General features: G+C 37.3%; 1 pseudogene; it reads left to right on the forward strand.

Annotated features, from left to right (window-relative positions):
- Positions 1–16,537: 16,537 nt before the first annotated feature.
- On the forward strand, positions 16,538–16,636 carry LOC132297794 (small nucleolar RNA R71; annotated as a pseudogene).
- The last annotated feature ends 5,473 nt before the right edge of the window (positions 16,637–22,109 follow it).

Here is a 22,109-nt window from a genome sequence, read left to right on the forward strand (position 1 = left end):
TGGCTTGGATGCGAATGATTCAAGTTGCTTATTTGTAGAATCAGCAATTAACTTAGGGGTTTTATAGTTTAAATCCTGTCGCAGTGGTTTAAAAATAAGCATGCCAATTATTATAATCTCTGTTATGCTTAATGGAACTGAGTTTATAACTATAAAGTTTTGTATCTTATCAACTTACTGGATATTGTGGAATAGTCTTGAGTGAGCATGTTAATTCTGATATGGTTATTATTATGCTTGTAGTGGATAAAAGGATGGATTATACCTATTCTCTGTATTTTAAACATATTGGAGAATCATGTATCGGTAGTACAGAACAAGCATGTCATATACATATTCTTGTTATACTTGTGATGGATTCTTGTTATACTTGTTATGGATTAGTTGGTATTTACTTTCATTATTAGTGTTATCAACTGCTGGATGGTATAGATTGTATGCACCGGTATGGGACGGTGGCATACTAGGTTTGGACTAGCTCGAAACGCTAAGTCCTACCTATATCGGAATAAGGGAACGAATTATATAAATAAAATCCTACTTATATTTAAGTCAAAGAAGCTGCACAAGCTGAATGACTAATTGGATTACTTGTTATTTATGTTAAGTAAAAGAAGCTACACAAGCTGAATGACTAATTGGACTTACTTTGGATAGATATAACGGACTTTAAATATATGTTTATGGTACCGCAATCTAAGCTTGAGCCTCAGAGTTGTCGGTTAGGGAGCGTATATGCGGTAGGATGCGTAGCTGGATATGAGAGGTTGAGGTATACCCTATTAGGCCTAGGTACTCATGCCCACCTTTGGGTGCGTTTTCGCATGTTGCCTTCTATTTAGGTTGAGACCCTCTCCATAGTCCAGTGAGAGTCCTGTAGTGTGGATATCCTTATGTACGGACTATTAGCTATTGTCGAATTACTTAGGATGTATATGCGTATCGAGTTTCTGCTTGGATTGTAGTAGGTTAGAACTTGTTTGTGGGCCTGACCCACTTCTATTTTTCAGGTACTCGTCAATTTCAGACTTAGATCTGATCGTACTGAGCAAAGACTACTACTCACTCTTCTGACGACGTACGACTTCTCTCTATAGTTTCATTTCGGATGTTCTTTTAAGTATTTATACTTCAGTTTGGATTTTCGTATTAGGGGTCAATGGATGGATTCCCGAGTTGTTTAACTATTGGAGGTTTTGGAATTTTAAGTATTTAATTTTTAAAGGATTCCCTTTTAGATTTCTTCCAGCTATAAATTATTTATTTCTGAATTCATTTTGTAATCTATGTTCATTTAAAATACTTTAATTGTTTGATATTTCCCTCGGGTTCGGGCTTGGGCCTGATCAACTCGTGTCTCGGATCTGAGGGGTATCACACAAAATAGAAAGGTTATGAAACGAAATTTGTAAAAGAACCGAATTTCATAAGTTTGGTGCTAACTCGACCTAGAAGGAGCGTGTGCCAGTTATAGGACGTGTAATATTAATTACTAGGCTCCAAATGCTCGTCGAATTTGAGGCCATGGATATCTAATCAATATCACCTCGATAAAGCCGATTAGCGTGAGTTGGGTCTGTTTGGGACCAAGGTTGTGACAGTTAAGCATTGCATTGCATTTCCATATATATGTTCATAATGAGTTGTGTATGTGACATTATGGAGTGATATATGATCAGTGTTCTACAAGATTCCCATTGTATGATCCCGGTTTCTTTTAAGCCTTTCTATGTATTGCTTGACTCAAGGGAGTCTAAAGTTAGTGCCTTAGGTATCTCCTACTAAGCCCTAATGCTCTCCATTTCCTTTAATATTTTTCAAGTCACGTCAAGGAGGTGGTTGATGACGTTCCTCCACTAATGTAGTTGAAGTCGACGAAATCACTTTTTGTAATCTTTTTGTATACAATACTTTGTTACGAAAAATATTTTTGTAAAGTGACCATGATCCGTTCATTTTGTAAAAGGCATTGTAATTAAGACCTCAAGGGTCTCAACTTGTAACTATATTCTTTTAGACCACTCTAGTATATTTTAGGTATGTAATTAATCATGACGATATCTACATTCGTATGTTAGCAATGGTAGGTTTATGAGATCAATCATCTATATTGATGTATGATGATACGGGGCATTTTATTACATATTTCAAGTGAATTGGGACGGATACTTAATGATTAATTGACCATATTCATGTCCGGTATAAAAAAAAAAATGAGCTATTTTGGGCAAAAAGCTCAATTCTGGGCTTAGGTTACTGGTAGTAGCTTGAGAAATTCGAATTAAACTACTTAGTTACTATTTACCAGTTAGTATAAGTTTGGGCTACCGGTAGCACAAAATTGCTACTGGTCGTGTCTCAACGCACTGCACCTTGCGTGCGTGTGGATGTTGCAGGACAATGGGCTACCAGTAGCACAGTCCTGCGATCGATAGCGGCTTCCACACTTGGCAAATTTTTTAATTTTTCCACTTTTGCATTCTTAAGTCCATAACTTAATGGAATGTTATTGTGATGGTATTAATGACTAATGGGTAACTAATAGAGTGTAATAGACCTAGTAAAGAACCTAATGTCAATGAATAACCGTTTTGCCCTCGGATGACCTCGGGTTCAGGATAGGACCCGATTAGCAATTCGGACCCCCCTGGTTCGGGTCGTTACGTATGATATTGTCTGTTTTAGGCACGAACCCACACAATTTTGTTCTTGTGTTTTGGTGGTTGTCGTCGCCAACCCAAAGTTTATGCAAGAGAGAGTGTTGGACTATAGTGAGTGTGGCCAAGTTTTACATTTATAATTTGCCACTACTACCTTTCACTAAAAATATAGTTAGAGTGAGTAGGGATCATTCCAATGGATTGGTGAGTCGTATTAGGTTGTGGAATCGATATTAGGGTTAGTAGGTCGAGTGATCAAAAGATTGGTTGGTGGTTGAATTACACTAAGATGCAATTTAAACTAAAGTAAACAATTAAATTTAATGGAGAGAAAATAAGAGAGAGATCTTGGGTTTAGAGATCACCACTAAGTATAGCTTTTCTACACCCTTAATGAATGATTAATGAGGGGGAAAACATGTATTGCAACATTAGTGTGTGTGTGTGATTGTCTTAACAAGAATGGATGACAAATTAAGCATATATTGTCTAAGCAACATGGTGGATAGCACAATATATCAAACTAAGCCATTAATCTTTTCTTTAAGCTCACAATCCAAACACATCACAAGGTTAGAGACATATGCTACTTGCTTTCATAAGTATGGAACATCAAACAACAAGCATGGATTGTCCTCCCATTTAACATCTAAACTACAACTACACTATAATTAAGCTAATAACATGAAATTAAACTAATTAAACTAAGGGAGAGATATAATCCATCAAGAAATGAGTATGAACTATCAATAAACCACAACAGCATTCCATTAAGCACTATGTCTTGACAATCTCTAGATCTATAGCATTAATACACATAGACATGCATCAATAATACAAAATTTAGAGACAAGCACATGAACATCTATTCTAGCATATATAGACATATGGATAGAATGAAATGATCAATTGGAAGCATTAAACCACACAAATCATTGAATAAACAAGAACTATATATATATATGTGTGTCAAAACATGTATCACAATACAAATCCCCTAAAAAATACATAAATCAAGATGTAGAAAGCATGCTTAGGGCTAACTCTAGCCCCAAGAGGATGTCCAGCCACTCATAGATGGTGTCCTCCAACTCTCAAGGGCTAACTCCATGGTAGAGATTGCTCATCTTCTTGGTTGATGGAAGAACTCTAAGCTTGTGTCTCTCGCCTCCTCTCTTCTTTTCTTCCTCATTAAGAATATATGGAAATTGTGTCTCTAGTGTATGTATATGTCCTCCTCAATATATGGCTCGTATTCCTTATATAGGTAGCTTAAATATCACCCCCAATGAGCTGGGCTCGTACACCAATATTCCCCCCAATGATTGGATATGAGACAATTTTTAATGAGCTGGAAATTGGGTTTTCTTGGGCTTTGGGAAGTTCGATTGATCGAACTTGGGGTGAGATCGATCGAACATGGCTGAGATCTATCGAACTTAAGCTGGATCGATCCTCTATGGCGGCGCCTTTTTGGATAAAGACAAATCTGAGATATTTTGAAGATATTTTTGGGAAAGTGACAAATGTGGTAGGTAGGGTGGTACAACCGGATAACATAGAATCTTTTCAAACAATCAGAAGAAAGTTGGATCGATTGAACTTTGTGGGATCTTTAGATAAGGACAAAAGAGATTGGATCCATCTTGAAATGCTGAGATCGATGAACTTTTGATCGATCGAATATTTTATGAGATCGATCAAACTTGCTAAATTTCCACCACTTGCTTCATTTTGCTCCTACTTTGCTCATTTCTTTGATTCATCTCAAGATTGCTTCAATTATGCTCTTATTTAGCTGAGTTAGCTTATTTTGGGGATAAGTACATAAAAATGAAAATAATACAAAATCAATCTAAAGCAGGAAAATAAGATAGATAAAGGGTCTAGAATACCTAAGTTTAAGGGGTTCAAATACGCACTTTTCAGTGCTCATCACAACCCCAAACTTAAATATTGCTAATCCCTAGCAATGAACTAGAAAGTAAAGGAATGAAATGAACAACTATACAACTATGAACTAGAAACCAATAAATGGATAACGCCACTTTCGTAGGGAACACGATTACATTTAGCATATACAACAAGCCTTTTAAACCCCTAGGTTACATCTAGCAGACGAGTGAAGTCTCGTGAGGGTTTCCAGAAATGATACCCACAAACATTAAGCTCGTTCTTTTAAAAGAGGCACCAATATTGCAAACAATCATTAGGAGAAAACTACCTCAAGTATGCAATTTTTTAACCCTTTCCAAGCAATCTCCCAAAATTTCAACATCAAGCAAGCAAGTATGGTCCTCCACACATCAAGAAAATGATCATGTAAATCAAAACAACTCTAGAATCCTTTTTGAATGGACCGGCATCAAGTATGTTGCTATCTTAACCAACTAAAGAAATAATCACATCCTTACCCTCAAACTAGCACACAAATCTAGTACCGATCATTAAGACAAAAAGTTGACCTCTTATAAAAACTTTATTCATCTAAGTGCATTTATTCTTTTCACTTGATATTTTTTTTTTTTTTTTTTTAGGATCAAAGATAGAAGTATGGTGCAATGTAGTGATCTATTAAGCTTTCTAGCGATTCATGAGGTCGAGCGTTAGATCAATGACTCCCAAACCAGACGGCTTTAAGGCATTAGGTGTTCAAACACCCCTAAGGACTTACAAGCTCAAATCAACTAGGTTACAAATCAAAACAACCTCCATCTAATCATTTCCCACTTTTCACCTTTTTGGGAGAAGTCCTCACTTTTTATTGCTTTTGCAAATTTTTTTTTTTTTTTTTTTTTCAAGTTTATTTATTAACCTAGAGTTTGGGCCTCCACCTTTCGGCGCGAGAAGTTCAGTGCTTGATGAGACTAGAATCTCGGCTACTTAGTGAAAAGGGGCTCTGATCCACTTTTATCAAAATGAAACTTTCAATGCACTACTAACCCAATTGGGATATAACCTATTCAATAATCAATAAAGCATGTACCCCACAAATAAATGCTAGTGTGCGCCTATGCTAGTGTAGAATACTAGAGTGAATCTCAAAACAATCACAAAATTAGGATGATGTGGACCACAAGTGCAAGCAAGATATCAATCTTTTGAAAAATTTATTCCTAAATGGCATCCACAAGGCATACAAGGAGTATTGGACTCTCAAGTCAAGCAATTTTTAAATTTTAAGTAATATAGTCCTCAAAAGATAAAAATCATAGCTAATTATGGACCAATCATAGAAAATTCCTCAAATACACCAGTCACGCTCAAAATTTTGAATTGAAAGCAAATACTGCAATTAACACCATTACCCCCCCCTCCCCAAACTTAAATGGCACAATGTCCTCAATGTGCAAACAGAACAAAGGAAAGAGTATACTAGTGCAGCTAAACAAAGAATGGCTGGGACACAAGTATCCAAAGTAGGTGGCATAGCCCCCCCAAACTTGGGATTAACTGTGGTCCTGAAAAGATGGCACTGGATAAAAGTTCATTAGACAACAAAAGGGATAATAACAGTGCACAGTGGACATGTAAGTGTAAATGGAATAAGAAATTGAAGTAAGGAGAGAGGAAAAAGGGTGGTCCTGAAAAATTCGGGCAGTACTTTCTCTTACTGAAGTCACTGGGATACACCTAATGGAGTCAATCACAGACAGATATATCAATACGCATATATGACATCCAAAAACAGAGTACGCATAAAAGAGAAATAAAGAATAGTACAGTATATCCAGTGTCTAGGCCAACAGACTGGCCGTAAGTATATAACAGTATCAAAAATATGACAGATATCACAGATATATAATAGGAGAACAAGATATAGAAATATCAAATGGAAGAGGAAGGACAGGCAGGGCGTGCTCCACGGATATCTCTGGATAGATCTCGTAATACGGCTATGACATCTAATCAGAGTGAAGCAATATTAGCCCGGATGCAAACCATGCCATCCTCCAGAGTCTGAAGATGCTCTCCGAAACTGGGTATCTGAACTGGAGCCTCAGGTGCTGCTGGAGCGGGAGAATGATGATCCTGAGCCTACTCCTCATCATGAACGAGTGACCCAACCGGAGAGTGATGCTCTAGGTCTTCTGCAGGCTGCTTCAAGTTAATATCCATGTGCATGGCAGCCGGATCGACTGGTACATCATCCGCCGCCTGCTCTGCTGCTGCCGCTGCCTGCTCCAACTCCTCTCTCTCTAGCTCCTCAGCTGCCTCTACAGCGTCGTCCTGTAGACTCTTGATAAGAGCCTTGTAGCTCTTATCCCAATCCTTCTTCAAGAACGAGCAGGCCCCAGACTCAGTACGCTCCCGTGGCTGGAAGGGATAGCGCTGGTATCTCAGATTTTGTGTGATGAGATGGCTGAATGGGAGATACTTAGCCCGTTTGGGCTTGGCCTTACTAATGTGATCAACATACAGCTTCATCATAACGTTCCAGATGAGCGCAGGAATGGATAGCCAGTGCCAGGTATATAAGGTGTATGAGCTGTCAGGTAGTCATCGCGCCTCTGTATCTTGTGGCCGGCCATAAAAACATTTCGGAATAACACCGAATCAAAGAACCACAGGTCATCTGGCAAATAAGTCCAAGTAGCAAAAGTCTCGCCACCTGCATAGTGACCTGTAAGTGCAACGGCCATGTCTGCATATGAGGGCCTCCATAGAGTAGGATAGGTATCCTAGAGATCGGGAAGGCAGACGTGTGGACAGCGGCAAGATCTGGAAAGAGTGTCCACAGTGATACTGATAGGGTGGCCATCAATGGTAGTCCGCAGCTCTGCCAGGTTACTCGGGGAAGGTCGGAGGTTCTGGAAGAACATCCGGACCAACCTCGGGTACACTGGGTATGTAACAGGGGCCAATATGGCTGAAATGCCCCTCCAGTCTATGTCGCCATACGCTGCTCTGGTAAGAACAGACCGGGAGAAGTAGTCTATAAGCTAACTCGGCTAAATAAGAGCTTAACTGAAGCAATTCTGGGGTTAAACAAAGAAAGGAGCAAAGTGGAGAAAGAAGGAAGCAAATGAAGCAAAAGGTGGGAAGCAGCAAAGTTTGATCGATCCAACTTCAAGGTTCGATCGATCGAACAATGATCGATCTCAGCACTTCAAGATAGATCCAAGCCTTGGCCCAAAAGCATAAAGTCTAAAAGTTCGATCGATCCAATACCACCCTTCGATCGATCGAAACACTTTTGTCCTTAGTCATATGATTGATCCTATCCACAGCTATACTACCCACTAATCACTTTTGTCCTTTTTCCCAAAAATATCTCCCAAAATATCTCGGATTTGTCTTTTCCCAAAAAGCTCAACCAGTTGGATCGATCCAGCCTAAGTTCGATGGATTTCAGCCAGTTCGATCGATCCAAGTCCAAGGTTCGATCGATCGAACTTCCTCCAGTGCGAAAAAGTTAAATTCCCATCTCATTGAAAGTTGTCCTCTATCTAATCATTAGGGAATATTGTGTGCACGACCCCAGCTCATTTTGGGTGTCATTTTGACCTACCTATATGAGGATAAAGATTGCTTTTTACAAAGGGAGCTAATATACAATTCTAGGTTTTATTCTCTTGGAGAGCAAGCTTAAAGGAGGAGGAAGCTAGAGACACCATTGGAGTTCTTCATCAACAAGGATCAGATTTCTTCCATAGAGTTAGCCCTTGAGGGTTGGAGCAACATCACCATGAGTGGCTAGACATCCTCTTGAGGCTAGAGTTAGCCCCGAGCATGCTTCCTATATCTTAATCTTGTGTACTATTGGGGGATTAGTGTTGTAATTAATGTTTTGACACTTTGATATATATAGATCTTGTTTATTCAATGACTTATGTGGTTTAATGCTTCTAATTGATCATTTCATTCTATCTATATGTCTATGTATGCTAGAATAGATGTTTATGTGCTTGTCTCTAGATTTTGTGTTATTGATGCATGTCTATGTGTATTGATGCTATAGATTTGGAGATTGTCAAAATATAGTGTTTAAAGGAATGCTCTTGTGATTCTCTTAATGGTTCATACTTATTCCTTGATGGATTGTGCCTCTCCCCTAGTTTATTTTCATGCTAGTAGTGTAGATGTAGTGTAGTTATAGTGTAGTGTTAAATGGGAGGACAATCCATGCTTATTGTTTGATGATCCAAGCTTTTGAATGCAAGTAGCATACGTCTCTAACCTTGTGTTGTATTTGGATTGTGGGCTTAATGAAAGGGTTATTGACTTGTTTTGATCTATTGTGCCTTTCACATGTTGTTTAGACAATATATGCTTCATTGCTTAGATATATTGTGCCTTTCACATGATGTTTAGACAACACATGCTTAACTAGTCATCCTTGCTTGTTGAATCAACCAAACACACACACACACCACTATTGCAACACACCATTTGCCCTCATTAGTCACTTGTCAATGGTATAGAAGTGCATTACTTGGTGGTGATCTCTAAACCCCAAGATGTCTCTCTCTTACTCACTCTTAATTGTATTCTTTTGTTATCACTTAGTTTAATTTAGTTGCTCTCTAATCAACCAACCAACCAACCAATTGTTTGATCACTCGACCTACTAGCCCTAATAACGATTCCACGACCTTGTTCGATCGTCACAATCCCTTGGGACGATCCCTACTTGCCCTAGCTATATTTATAGTGAAATGTAGTAGTGGCTTCTATAAATGTAAAACCCTTGGCCCTCGCTTTATAATCGACACACTCTTAAGCTTGACGGTAGTGCGGCACAAGCCCGGTCACCACCTAAAGGCATGAGTATCTCAGTAATGGCCGGTCTAAGTCCTGGGCTTGCTGAGCTGGTGGTGGTGATGGAGATGGTATGTGCTCAGCATCAGCTTGTGAAGAAGATGCTCAGTCGAAGACTGCAGTATACTGTCATCGGATGGAGACTGAGGTGGAGTAGGCTCTGTTGGCTCCTCCTGAATATGAGAGGGCTCTGGCTCTGACTCGTAAATGGGGTCTTGGACGTGAGATGGACCTTCTTAGTCGTCTAATCTCTGCCTAGCTCTGCGGTGATAATGTCCACGAGCAACAGTCTTGACCCTAGCTATGGCCTACAAAATAAAAGGAAAACTTGCAAAAAGGAAGTCAGTACCGGTATAAAGAATTAAAGCACAGTTTATAGAATCATGTATGTCAAATAAGATAGACAAAACAGATAAGGAACATGAATCTATGCAAGTGACAAGGAATGAGTGACATGATGTGAAGCATGCTAGACAGTATAAGTATGGAATGCATCCAATGTGGAAAGCACAGGCATTGGGCATGTATAAGATAGCATGAAACACAAGAGATGGTGTGTGAAATGTGTGATGCATATCTATGAAGTTCGATCGATCACAAAAATGTGACATCGATGCAAGTTCGATCGATCTTAACTAAGTGAGATCGATCTGTTATAGATCGATCTGAGAAAAAGTTCGATCGATCAAATTGCGAGGTGAAATTCGAAAAGTCACAGATCTGTGACGTGGATGGCACGGGGGCCTCACAAACAAGCTTGTGGGCCCTCTACACAAAAAATCAACAATTTTAGTCACTTTCCTTGGCCCGTGACCCCCAAAATCTAGAATTAAAACCAAAAAATATAAATCCTATACATACATATATATACACATATATACATAACTTCAAAGCTTCATCAATGGCAAGATTCATCATCAAGACATCATAGATCTAACATGGAGGGCATGGATTCATGATGATAAAGCTTGAAATCAAAATAAGGATCTCAGATCTTACCTAAAATCGAGAGATGAGATGAGAGGGAGATTGAAATCTGAGATCCAAGATGAGGTGGAGAGATTCGAGATGAGATGGACTCGCCGGAGGGTTCGCCGGAGGTGGGGAAGTGAGTTACAACGGCGAAGGATGAAGATGGGGGTGTTAGATCGATCTGTGGTATCGATCTAATAACCCTAGGTTTGATTTTTAAAAACATTCTTTTACCAATTTGATCGATTGAACTGAAATCTCAAATCGATCGAACTGTAATTGATCACTCCTCACTAAAAGACAAAATTGTTTTGAAGCTTTTGAATTTTTTAAAATCAAAAATTTTAAAATGAAAAATATTTTTTGGATTTTTGAAAAATAAAACTAAATAAAATAAAAATAAAAATAAACAAAAATAAAATAAACTATTTTTGGAATATAAAACAAAATATAAGAAAAGAAAAAAATTTTGGGAATTTTTTTTTAATAAACATTTAAAACAAAATTCAACTTAAATCAAAACAGTAAATCAAAGAGCAGAGATCGATTTCAGAAGAACTTCGATTGATCGAACATGCAAAAGCCTGCAGACATATTCGATCGATGGGACAAAAAGCCTTTTGATGCACGTTCAAAAAATTTCTAAGTGTTGAGACTAGAGATCGATCCAAGATGAAGTTAAATCGATCGAAGAACTAAAGATCGATTTAGGAACAAGTTCGAACGATGGGACAGAGAGCTAAAATATGCAGGTTTTCTTCGAACGATTGGACAGAGAGGTGATTGAATGCAGGTGGATGCAGATATGGAATTCGATCGATTGAACTTATTTTGAGATCGATCGAACTGATGCAAAATGCTCATTTTCAACATGAAAGTGCATGTAATCCTAATCACAATTCCTAGCAATGCATATGAACCTAAAGCAAATATCTAGACTTCGCAAGAAATGAAATTTAAAATAGAAATGGGGGAGGAATAGGGTTGTGACACCCTACGAAATGTACTAGTCTTTAACGTCTCTAGCAAGACGTTGGGCTCTTTTAGCCCAGATCAAACATCTTGTAGTGCATCCCCTCCTTGATGGGGTGATAAGTGTTTTGAACTCCACCCAACAAATGGTTCCCTAGAGAATTTGTTGGATTAGGCTCAAAAGAAATTTTTAGTCCTTGGTCAAAATGATCTTTGGGCTTTCATGCCCTTTCAAAACAAGCTTTTGAAACAACTTTCTTGGAATTCAGGGTTGAAGATAAACTTTTTGAAATTTTGGTTTCACACAAAGACTCTATTTCTTCACATTCTTAGTCATGATATTTCTCTACAACATTCACTTCTTCATGCTTGTCAAATGAATTAAGGGTCGGATTGAAGATATTCAACTTCACCTTTATGTGGCCAAATGAGATCTTCATTATCCCCGTCCTACAATTAATGTTGGCATTCGCGATTGCCAAGAAAGGACAGCCAAGGATAACGGGAATTTGGCTCTTAGGATTCGGGGCCGGTTCCGTGTCAATGACAACGAAATCAACGGGGAAGAAGAATTTATCAATCTTAATCAATATGTCCTCAATGATACCCCTAGGCTTTTTGATGGATCGGTCGGCAAGTTGCAAAACAACCAACGTCAGTTTCAAGTCTTCGAAGCCTAATTTGACATATACCGAGTATGGAAGAAGGTTAACGCTTGCTCCTAAGTCAAGAAGAGCCCGATTAATGATATGATCTCCAATGATGCATGAAGTGGTAGGTGAACCGGGGTCCTTAAACTTTGGAAGAGGTTATGCTGCAAAATTGAGCTTACTTGCTCGGTTAAGACCATTTTCCTAGGTGCTTGACTTTTGTTCTTCCTCTTTTGGGTGCATAAGTCTTTTAAAAACTTGGCATAAGCTAGAATTTGCTTGATTGCATCCAAAAGTGGAAGATTGACCTTCACTTGCCTAAGCACATCCATAATTTCATTTGTTTTGGCCTTTTGCTTGTCAATTGAAATGGATCCTTTTAAGGCATCCGGAAATGAAGCTTGTGATACCCCCAAATCTCCGGATGCAGGTTGGCCAAGCCCACGCCCGATTACCCGAGGATATCAAACCAATTAGCAATAATTGAACACAGTATACAATTAAGACAAATGAGATAAATAAAATTTTGCTGAAATAAAAACTAAAATGATAATCCAATAATTGAAACCTCGGAATAAATAATTCCATTGATAAATAAAACTATTCTATTACAACTGATCCTCCACGAATACAAATCGTTCTCCAAATTTTACAACTCGGGAATCCATCTAGTGGACCCCTAAAATATCCCACTGAACTCAAATGACTGGAAGTAAAACCAAAGCCTAAAACATGAAACAAAATCCTACAGCATCGGTGGACTGAATGACTGTATTTGTTCAGCACAATCCAACTCTAAGACTGGAACTAATGAACACCTGTAAAAATAAGAGTGGGTCAGGCCCACATGCAAATTCTTCTCTAACTGCAATCCAAACAGTGACCCAATACGCAGATACACCCTAGATATCTCATCCATAGCTATCTAGTCCATACATATATATATATATATATATATATCCACACTAAGGTACATTCACTAGACTATAATAGGGGTCTCAACCTGAATAGAAGGTAACATGCGAAAACGCACCCAAAGGTAGGCATGAGTACCTAGACCTAACAAGGTACACCTCAACCTATTATAACCAGCTACGCATCCACTGCATATACGCACCCTAACCAACGAGTCTGAGACTCAAGCTCATCTCGTGGTACCATAAACATATATATAAAGTCTGTCCAAAACCAGGGTATGTAGTTCAAATATTTATTAAACTGACATACAATAAACCAACTAGTTAGTCACTCAACTTATTCAGTTGATATGACTTAACTACCATCCATTAATCCAGGAAGTCATCTAACTTAGTTGCAGTTGATCTGACTTAGTCACAATTAGGATTCAATATCTTTCAATCCATTCCATTAATCCATTAGGTTAGGTTTATGCGTTTTGAGCTAAACCGTCCCCAGTATGTCACCGTCCATACAGGTGCATACAATCCTCCTTATCCATGTAAATTACAAAACATAAATAATAAGCTAGTAATTTACAGTCTAAAACCAATATCCAAATCATTGCAGAAAAGTGTTTAAAGTTTCAGCAATTTAAATCCAAGAATTAAACCACGTAATTGCTGGAAACGATTTAATAATTCACAACTAGCATCCAGAGCAGGCATAAATCAAATCTAATATATCAATGACTCTATCATGCATAAAATGAATTCTATAATCATATTATAGTCCAATAAATTGCTAAATTAATTTAAGCAACATAGTTCTTTCTATCCGGTAACAACGTACTAAGTTGTTCACTAGTTCCACTAATTTTCTACTGTTTGTACCAAGTGCTTAGAACTAACTTTTAATTAATTTAGAGTCTTAATGATACCCAAAACCACCCTTTTAATCATTCTGTACAGTCCCAGAACAATCAGAAATCTCCATGCTCCAAACAATAACACACAGTACATAGAAAAACTAAAAAAAAAATAAAACAGAACGTAAATTGAAGAGGGAGCCTGCTCCGAATTTTGGGAGCAGGCTCTTTCAGCCTGGAGCCAGCTCTAGGAGTCCTTGGAGCCGGCTCTACTTGTGTGGGAGCCGGCTCCCACATCTAGGGAGCCGACTCTCACCCCTTTTGAGAGATTTCGGCCTCCTGCTGCTTTGTTTTAGTCCATCTGCTTCATCTCTGGACCATTCCTACCACTCTGTTAGCTTCTAAAACTCATCTTCAGAGTCTTATAACACCCTAATAACATTCTCATGATTCGTTTCAATTATTGGAATCAATTACAGGAATTTAAGTTTGAATTAAATTTGCTACTGAACTAAAACATGCTTAAGGAACTAAACTAAAATTAATTTGCAACAGCAGTTCCATTCCAACCCCTCTGTTCTTCCTCTAATTTAAATTTTTAAAGGTTTTAAATCTCATCTAGTATTAATTTAGACCTTCGTTTATAGCAGTCAAACTCAATACCATGCTAAAACAGTGACGACCATTTTACTCTAAAACAGAGAAGATGCAATCATACATGATACAACTATTACAAATAAATTTCACGGATAACAGTTAATCAAACTTAACATATAATAGTCATGCATGGTTAAATTAATGTCAAATTAATCCCTAGAGATTATCTAGGTGCACAGAACACAATCCAAAGGGAAGGAAAAAGAAAAGAACTTGCCTCTTTAAGGTTTCGATCTGAAACCTTTCACCGTCTTCTTCCTAGGTTTTTCCGGCGACCTTAGTTCCATTGAACCTCCTCTGCCACTCTTGGTTTAACCCACAAACATCCCTCAACCTTCCTCCTTGGTCCGGCCTACAATCCTTGGCCAAAACCCTAACTACTATCGCTCAATTTTCTCACGTTCAGTTTTCTCACAAGTCTCTGTTATGATGTTCTACCTTCACTGTGTCATGAATAGGGTTCTCAAACCCTAGAGACGTATAAGTTATATATTTACAACTAATTCCAAATCCTAAGTCAATAAAACCCTAAACTTAAAACCTAATTAATTATATCGACAAGCCCATAAAAATATCAAAACCCTAATACTATTATTACAATTAACAATACTAATGAAAATCCAATTAATTCCATTTATTCCATTAAAATAACAAATAAATCCTTAACAAATAAAACAAGAAATTTCAAAAATAAAAAATACAATTAGCATAAAAAAATACCATTTATCAAGTAATTTAATTAAATAAAACCATCAACTCAATAAATAATAAAACACTTAAAACAACCAATTTAATTCAATTCAAAATACATCATGAAAAATCACCAATCACCTAACCACATAAGCACCCAAAAACAATAAAATAAATAATAAAATTCCACTTTTATCCTTTTTTAAAACTAGGGGTATTACAAAGCTCTTGGCTCAAAAACTTTTTCAGGAATTTTCTTTGAAGTCTCTTCAACACAAGAAGTTTTGAAATCATTTTACAAATTTTTCTTTTCAAAATCACTTTTCAAGATATTCTCATTTGAAAGATCATGCATATGCAATGAAGGAGGAATAGGATGAGAAACGGGACAAGTGTCAACTTTGGGTTGCACCGGTTCACTCTCTTTATTGGATATGCCCATTTGGTTGTCCACAATCTTCCCACTTCTCAAGGTAGTCACCGCATTGACATGCTCTATTGTATGACCTTCTGATAAGGAATGAGTCTCCACAACACATTGTTGCTTGGGTGGGGCATTCAAAGACATTTTCCCTTTCTCTCTAGCATTTAAAGTACTAGCTATTTGCCCTACTTGGGTTTCTAGCTTAGCAATGGATTGAGAATGAGAATGAAGCAATTGAGTGTTCGCCTCTAGAGTGCCTAGAGCAGTCAAAACTTTCTCTTCAAAAGCGGGACTCCTAGAATTTTCTTGAGAATATGATGGTTGATTAGGAAAATGAGAATTAAAAAATTGATTTCCTTGTGATTGAAATGAGGATCTAAAACCTTGGGAACCTTGGCTTTGCATCGGAGGTGAAACATACTTCCCTTGGAAACCACCTTAGGGAAGGTTTGAGCCTTCCCCTTGGTTTCTCCAAGAGAAATTCCGGTGATTCCTCCAACTAGGATTATAATGATTGCCATAAGGATTGTTCCCTTTATTAACAAAAGCTGCATTGACTTGTTCATGATGCTCACTTTGCACATGTTCATGGGGATAATTGAAAGTAGAATGTAAAACACTTGAACAAGTCATACATGTCTCATTGGATACATGATGAGAATGGTTGGGGATGGAAGATACTTAATTTGCCGAGTTTTGGTTGATCAAGAATTGATCAAACCTTTGAGATAAGGATTTCATCTCGGCGGCTATTTCATTCGAATGGTCAACTTGATGTAAGCCAACACTCTTCCTTCTACTTGAATTCCTACCATTCTTAGAAGATAAAGTTCGATGCAAAGAATTTCTACTCATGCTCTCTTAAAGACGCCACACGTCATCCTCATGCCTATCAATGTAAGAGCCACCCATGGAAACATCAACCATGCCCTTGTAATTGTCTGATAAGCTCTCAAAGAAATATTGAACTAATTGCCATTTGGGCATGTCATGATGTGGACACTTCCTAAGCAATTCATTGAATCTTTCCCATGCCTCATGGAACGTTTCCCCATCCCCATGTGAAAACTCTCGAATTGAGGTTCTCATGGCATTGGTCTTAGAAATCGGATAGTATTTCTTTAAGAACTCTTGTTGCATTTCTGCCCAAGAAGTTATTAAAAAAGGCCTAAGATTGTTAAACCAATATTTTGCCTTGTTTTTAAGGGTGACTGGAAAAAATTTAAGCCTTAAGACCTCTTCCGGCATATCCGTGTATCTCACGGTGGAACATACTTCAAGAAACTCATCCAAATCCTTGTAAGGTTCTTCACTTGGAAGTCCATGTTAGTTAGGAAGCATTTGAATGGTTTGTGGTTTGATCTCATAGTGGTGTGCTCTAAATGGTGGCAATTGAATGCATGTGGGTGCATTGTATTCATTAGGCACATAGTGATCTCTTAAAGCAATGGGAGGATTAGCAATTGGAGATGCAACATGGGCACCTTGATTACCTTGAATGATAAGAGGTTGTGGAGCATAGATTGGCCTTGGCATTCCCAATGGAACTTGGCGTTATTGTTGTGGTGGGTGAATGAATGGCCTCGGCATGCCTAATTGTACTTGCATGTTATCATGGTGCACAATGGGGTGGAGGATACCTTGTTGGTCTATGTGACCAAGTTCCTCCACGTAGTCCTCATTATGTCCTTCCATTGATAGAATGGATTGACTAGAACTACCTCTTCCCCTAGGGTTTCAAACAACGGATTCAAGATGAAAATTAAGAGGGACAAGAGTAGGTTTCAATGATCTACGACCATGCATGCACAACAAAACACAACAAGCAACAAGTAATGAACAATCACATCACCTTCGCGACAAATCAATTATCAACAAACTTCCTCCACATACAATGATCCCATACTCCCATGCTATCAACAATATGCAAAGAAAAATAAAATTGCCTCCATGTGGGCTCACGATTTATCTAAGAATTGAAATACAAGCATCCACGCGAGCCAACGATTTAACTAGAGATTAAGTTAAGAAAGAGCTCACAAAGGGTCCTTTAGCACTTCAATTCAATTTTCAATTTTAGCCTTGCAAAAAAATTTTAGATTTTAGTTTTTTCCTTGCTTTTACTTAGCTCCTTGCTTGAAATGCTCATTTGCTCACCTTCTAGCTCAATGCACCTAGTCAAACAAGAACCAACACAATAAGTAACCAAAATGAAAATAAAGTAAAAACACGATCAAAAGAGTACTAATTCCTAATTGATTCCACAAATACGATGTTGCCTTCAATCAATCCCCGGCAATGGCCCCAAAAACTTGGTGGTTGTCGTCGTCAACCCAAAGTTTGTGCAAAAGAGAGTGTTAGACTATGGTAAGTGTGGCCAAGTTTTACATTTATAATTTGCCACTACTACCTTTCACTAAAAATATAGTTAGGGCGAGTAGGGATCGTCCCAAGGGATTGGTGGTTGAATTACGTTGTGGAATCGAGATTAGGGTTAGTAGGCCGAGTGATCAAAAGATTGGTTGGTGGTTGAATTACACTAAGATGCAATTTAAACTAAAGTAAACAATTAAATTTAATGGAGAGAAAATAAGAGAGAGATCTTGGGGTTTAGAGATCACCACTAAGCATAGCTTTTCTACACTCTTAATGAATGATTAATGAGGGGGAAAACATGTATTGCAACATTAGTGTGTGTGTGCGTGTGGTTGTCTCAACAAGCATGGATGACAAATTAAGCATATATTATCTAAGTAACATGGTGGATAGCACAATATATCAAACTAACCCATTAATCCTTTCTTTAAGCTCACAATCCAAACACATCACAAGGTTAGAGACATATGCTACTTGCTTTCATAAGTATGGAACATCAAATAACAAGCATGGATTGTCCTCCCATTTAACATCTAAACCACAACTACACTACAATTAAGCTAATAACATAAAATTAAACTAATTAAACTAAGAGAGAAGCACAATCCATCAAGAAATGATTATGAACCATCAAATAAACCACAAAAGCATTCCATTAAGCACTATGTCTTGACAATCTCTAGATCTATAGCATTAATACACATAGACATGCATTAATAACACAAAATCTAGAGACAAACACATGAATATCTATTCTAGCATATATAGACATATGGATAGAATGAAATGATCAATTGGAAGCATTAAACCACACAAATCATTGAATAAAAAAAATCTATATATATAAAAGTGTCAAAACATGTATCACAATACAAATCCCCTCAAAAATACATAAATCAAGATGTAGAAAGCATGCTTAGGGCTAACTCTAGCCCCAAGAGGATGTCTAGCCACTCATGGATGGTGTCCTCCAACCCTCAAGGGCTAACTCCATGGTAAAGATTACTCTTCTTCTTGGTTGATGGAAGAACTCCAAGCTCGTGTCTCTAGCCTCCTCTTCTTTTCTTCCTCACTAAGAATATATGGAAATTGTGTGTCTAGTGTATGTATATGTCCTCCTCATTATATGGCTCATATTCCTTATATATGTAGGTTAAATATCACCCCCAATAAGCTGGGCTCGTACACCAATATTCCCCCCAATGATTGGATATGAGACAACTTTTAATGAGCTGAAAATTAAATTTTCTTGCGCTTTGGGAAGTTCGATCGATCGAACTTGTGGTGAGATCGATCGAACATGGCTGAGATCTTTCGAACTTAAGCTGGATCGATCCTCTATGGCGGCGCCTTTTTGGATAAAGACAAATCTGAGATATTTTGAAGATATTTTTGGAAAAGAGATAAATGTGGTAGGTAGGGTGGTACAACTGGATAAGATGAAATCTTTTCGATCGATCGAACTTTGTGGGATCTTTGAATAAGGACAAAAAAGCTTGGATCCATCTTGAAATGTTGAAATCGATGAACTTTCGATCGATCGAATATTTTATAAGATCGATCGAACTTGCTGAATTTCCACCACTTGCTTCCTTTTGCTTCCACTTTGCTCATTTCTTTGATTCATCTCAAGATTGCTTCAATTATGCTCTTATTTAGCTGAGTTAGCTTATTTTGGGGATAAGTACCTGAAAATGGAAATAATACAAAATCAATCTAAAGCGGGAAAATAAGATAGATAAAGGTTCTAGAATACCTAAGTTTAAGGGGTTTAAATGCGCACTTTTCAGCGCTCATCATGTTTTATGATCAAAAGGCCTCATACCATTTAGAAACAATATTAGCACATATAAGTATTTCACCTTCACCTTACCTAGGTGATATGGGTTCGTGCACCCTTAGCCTACTAGTGTCTCACACCCGCCCACAAGGTTGCCACATATTGTGTTCGTTAACGAACAATTTATCAGTAGTTATCAAGGATTTGGTCCGCATCTTCATCATTTTTCTAGCTCGGAGCTGATTTTAAGTCTTTGGTTTCATTAATTAACTTGTTTGTTAATTTGGGTTTTGGTTAAAAGTTGGTCGATGTGAAGAGAAAAAACGTCTCTTGTTCTGGCAATCATATAGTACCCCCAACACCAATACAAAGAACAAGCGTTATCCCCCCGAATGCCAGGTATTATCATCGAACTAATTCTCCAAGTTTGTATCGAATAGTTGAACAACATATAATAAAATGATTTACATATGTATACATATATTTGCATATGTCTATTTTTGTTTATAGATCAAAACGCGGAGGCGATTGTTCTGCCTCCAAAATATCTAAAGGCAATGAATCGATTCATTTACATGTATTAATTGTGAAATAAAAGGGGATGAAGGATGATCACGTAGTGTAGGGATGGTTAGTGGAGGTAATGTCTTCTTGTTTCTGTTAGGGGCAAATTGGATATTTTAATAACTTTATTCATTACATTAGCAAAAAATGTCTTTCCGTTACATTAAGGTCCTGTCGAGTTTTGTTTTTGGCATTTTGTTTTTAGTTAAAACAGAAATAACGTTTTGTTGTATGGTGTTTTGTGTATAAATTAGAAGTATATTTGGTAACAAAAATTTGATGTATGGTGTTTTATGTATAAAAGGGTGATTATATTTATGGTGAGGTGAGCTCGCACGCCTTCATTTTTCTTTTTCTTTCTTTTTTATGTAGTTTATGTGGTTTGAGTAAATTATAATTGTACTTGCGAGTCAATAGCTATTTATTGAACTAGATAGATCATCTCCCCTCTCTTGTGTAGTCACTCTTTTATTATTTGATCTTTGGATTAAAACCATTTTAAGGTCAAAGATCCCCGAACAAGACCCCTTTGGTTACAAATTTCACACTTTCAAACTTGGTTTGGCAACAATATTATTTAAATCACTTATATTACTAATTTTACAATAATATTTTTTTGATGAAATGCTCTTATATTTGCTAATAGTAGTATTTTATAATAAGAGATAAAATTGTCTTTATAAAATATAAAAAGGGATAAAATTGTCTGAGAAAAAACAATTATTTAAATTATAAATCCTCTAGTCTTTTAAAAATTAAAATTTTTAATTTCATTCAAAAGCTCTAATGGCCTAGAATATTGTCATTCAAAACTACTTTTTCTTTTGTTACCAAACACATGTAAAATAAAACTTATAAAATAAAAACGTTTTAACGTCTTTCAATGGCAGCAATCCCAATTATTAGACCCACTTTCCAAATAATAGTTTAAAATGTTTTTTTTTCAATATCGCTACTTTTAATTCTAATACTGCAATTATACGAGGCCAAGATTTGAGTGTGATAAAATAAAATGAATTTGAAAACACTTGCACCTTTGTTTTCACTTGCTCAAAGATCCAAAGTTAAGCATGTAAACTTGTTTGGAACGTTTTTCTTCTAAAACCTTCAAAGAGAGGACTGAAAAATGAGTATTCAATATCGGTCATTGAACATGTACACTCATCTCAAATCAATTTAAAATGTTTTGGTGTTATGACATCAAAAGCCTAGATTTGAAAATGACGGAAAAACCAAAATTGGTCAGTCTTCTTTGGGATTTACTTCACATCGTCGTCATGCGAAAATGCAGGTATTGAGTTTGTTTTTTCATCCACATGGACTGCAAGAAGTTTATGCAAGTGGTACAGGAGAAGAAAGAAGCCCCCGCAAACTGGGCCAGAGTAGCTGCTACCAAGGCATACAGAGAGGCATACACTGATACCGCCGCGAAATAGAGGAAGCTAAAGGCTCTAAAGCATAAATAGCATCCATGACGGCGATGGTGATGATAGCAGGAGAACGATAAGCAGGAGTGCCACGACAAAAGCATAGAAAACATGGGCACTTTGACAAGGATGACCGCGAGAAGAGGAAGGAGAAGTAATCCAAGAGAGCCGAGGACACGGTCCTAGAGCTCATGTGACTGTGCAGTGATGAATGCGACAGTGGCTCGGAAGAAGAGAGAAAAAAGAAGCAGGTGGTGGTGGTGACAATGACTATGATGAATGGGATGATAATATGTAAGAGTTCAAAAATTAGAATCTGATAATCTTAATAAACATAAAATACTTTCTAAACAAAATTTAGAAACAAATGAAATAAATGCAAGAACATGATTTTTTCAAGAAAGATATAC

This window comes from Cornus florida, unplaced genomic scaffold (genome assembly GCF_030987335.1).
Source record: "Cornus florida cultivar Cherokee Brave unplaced genomic scaffold, ASM3098733v1 CherokeeBrave_3.0.0_Hap2_Chr02, whole genome shotgun sequence".
NCBI lineage: Eukaryota > Viridiplantae > Streptophyta > Magnoliopsida > Cornales > Cornaceae > Cornus > Cornus florida.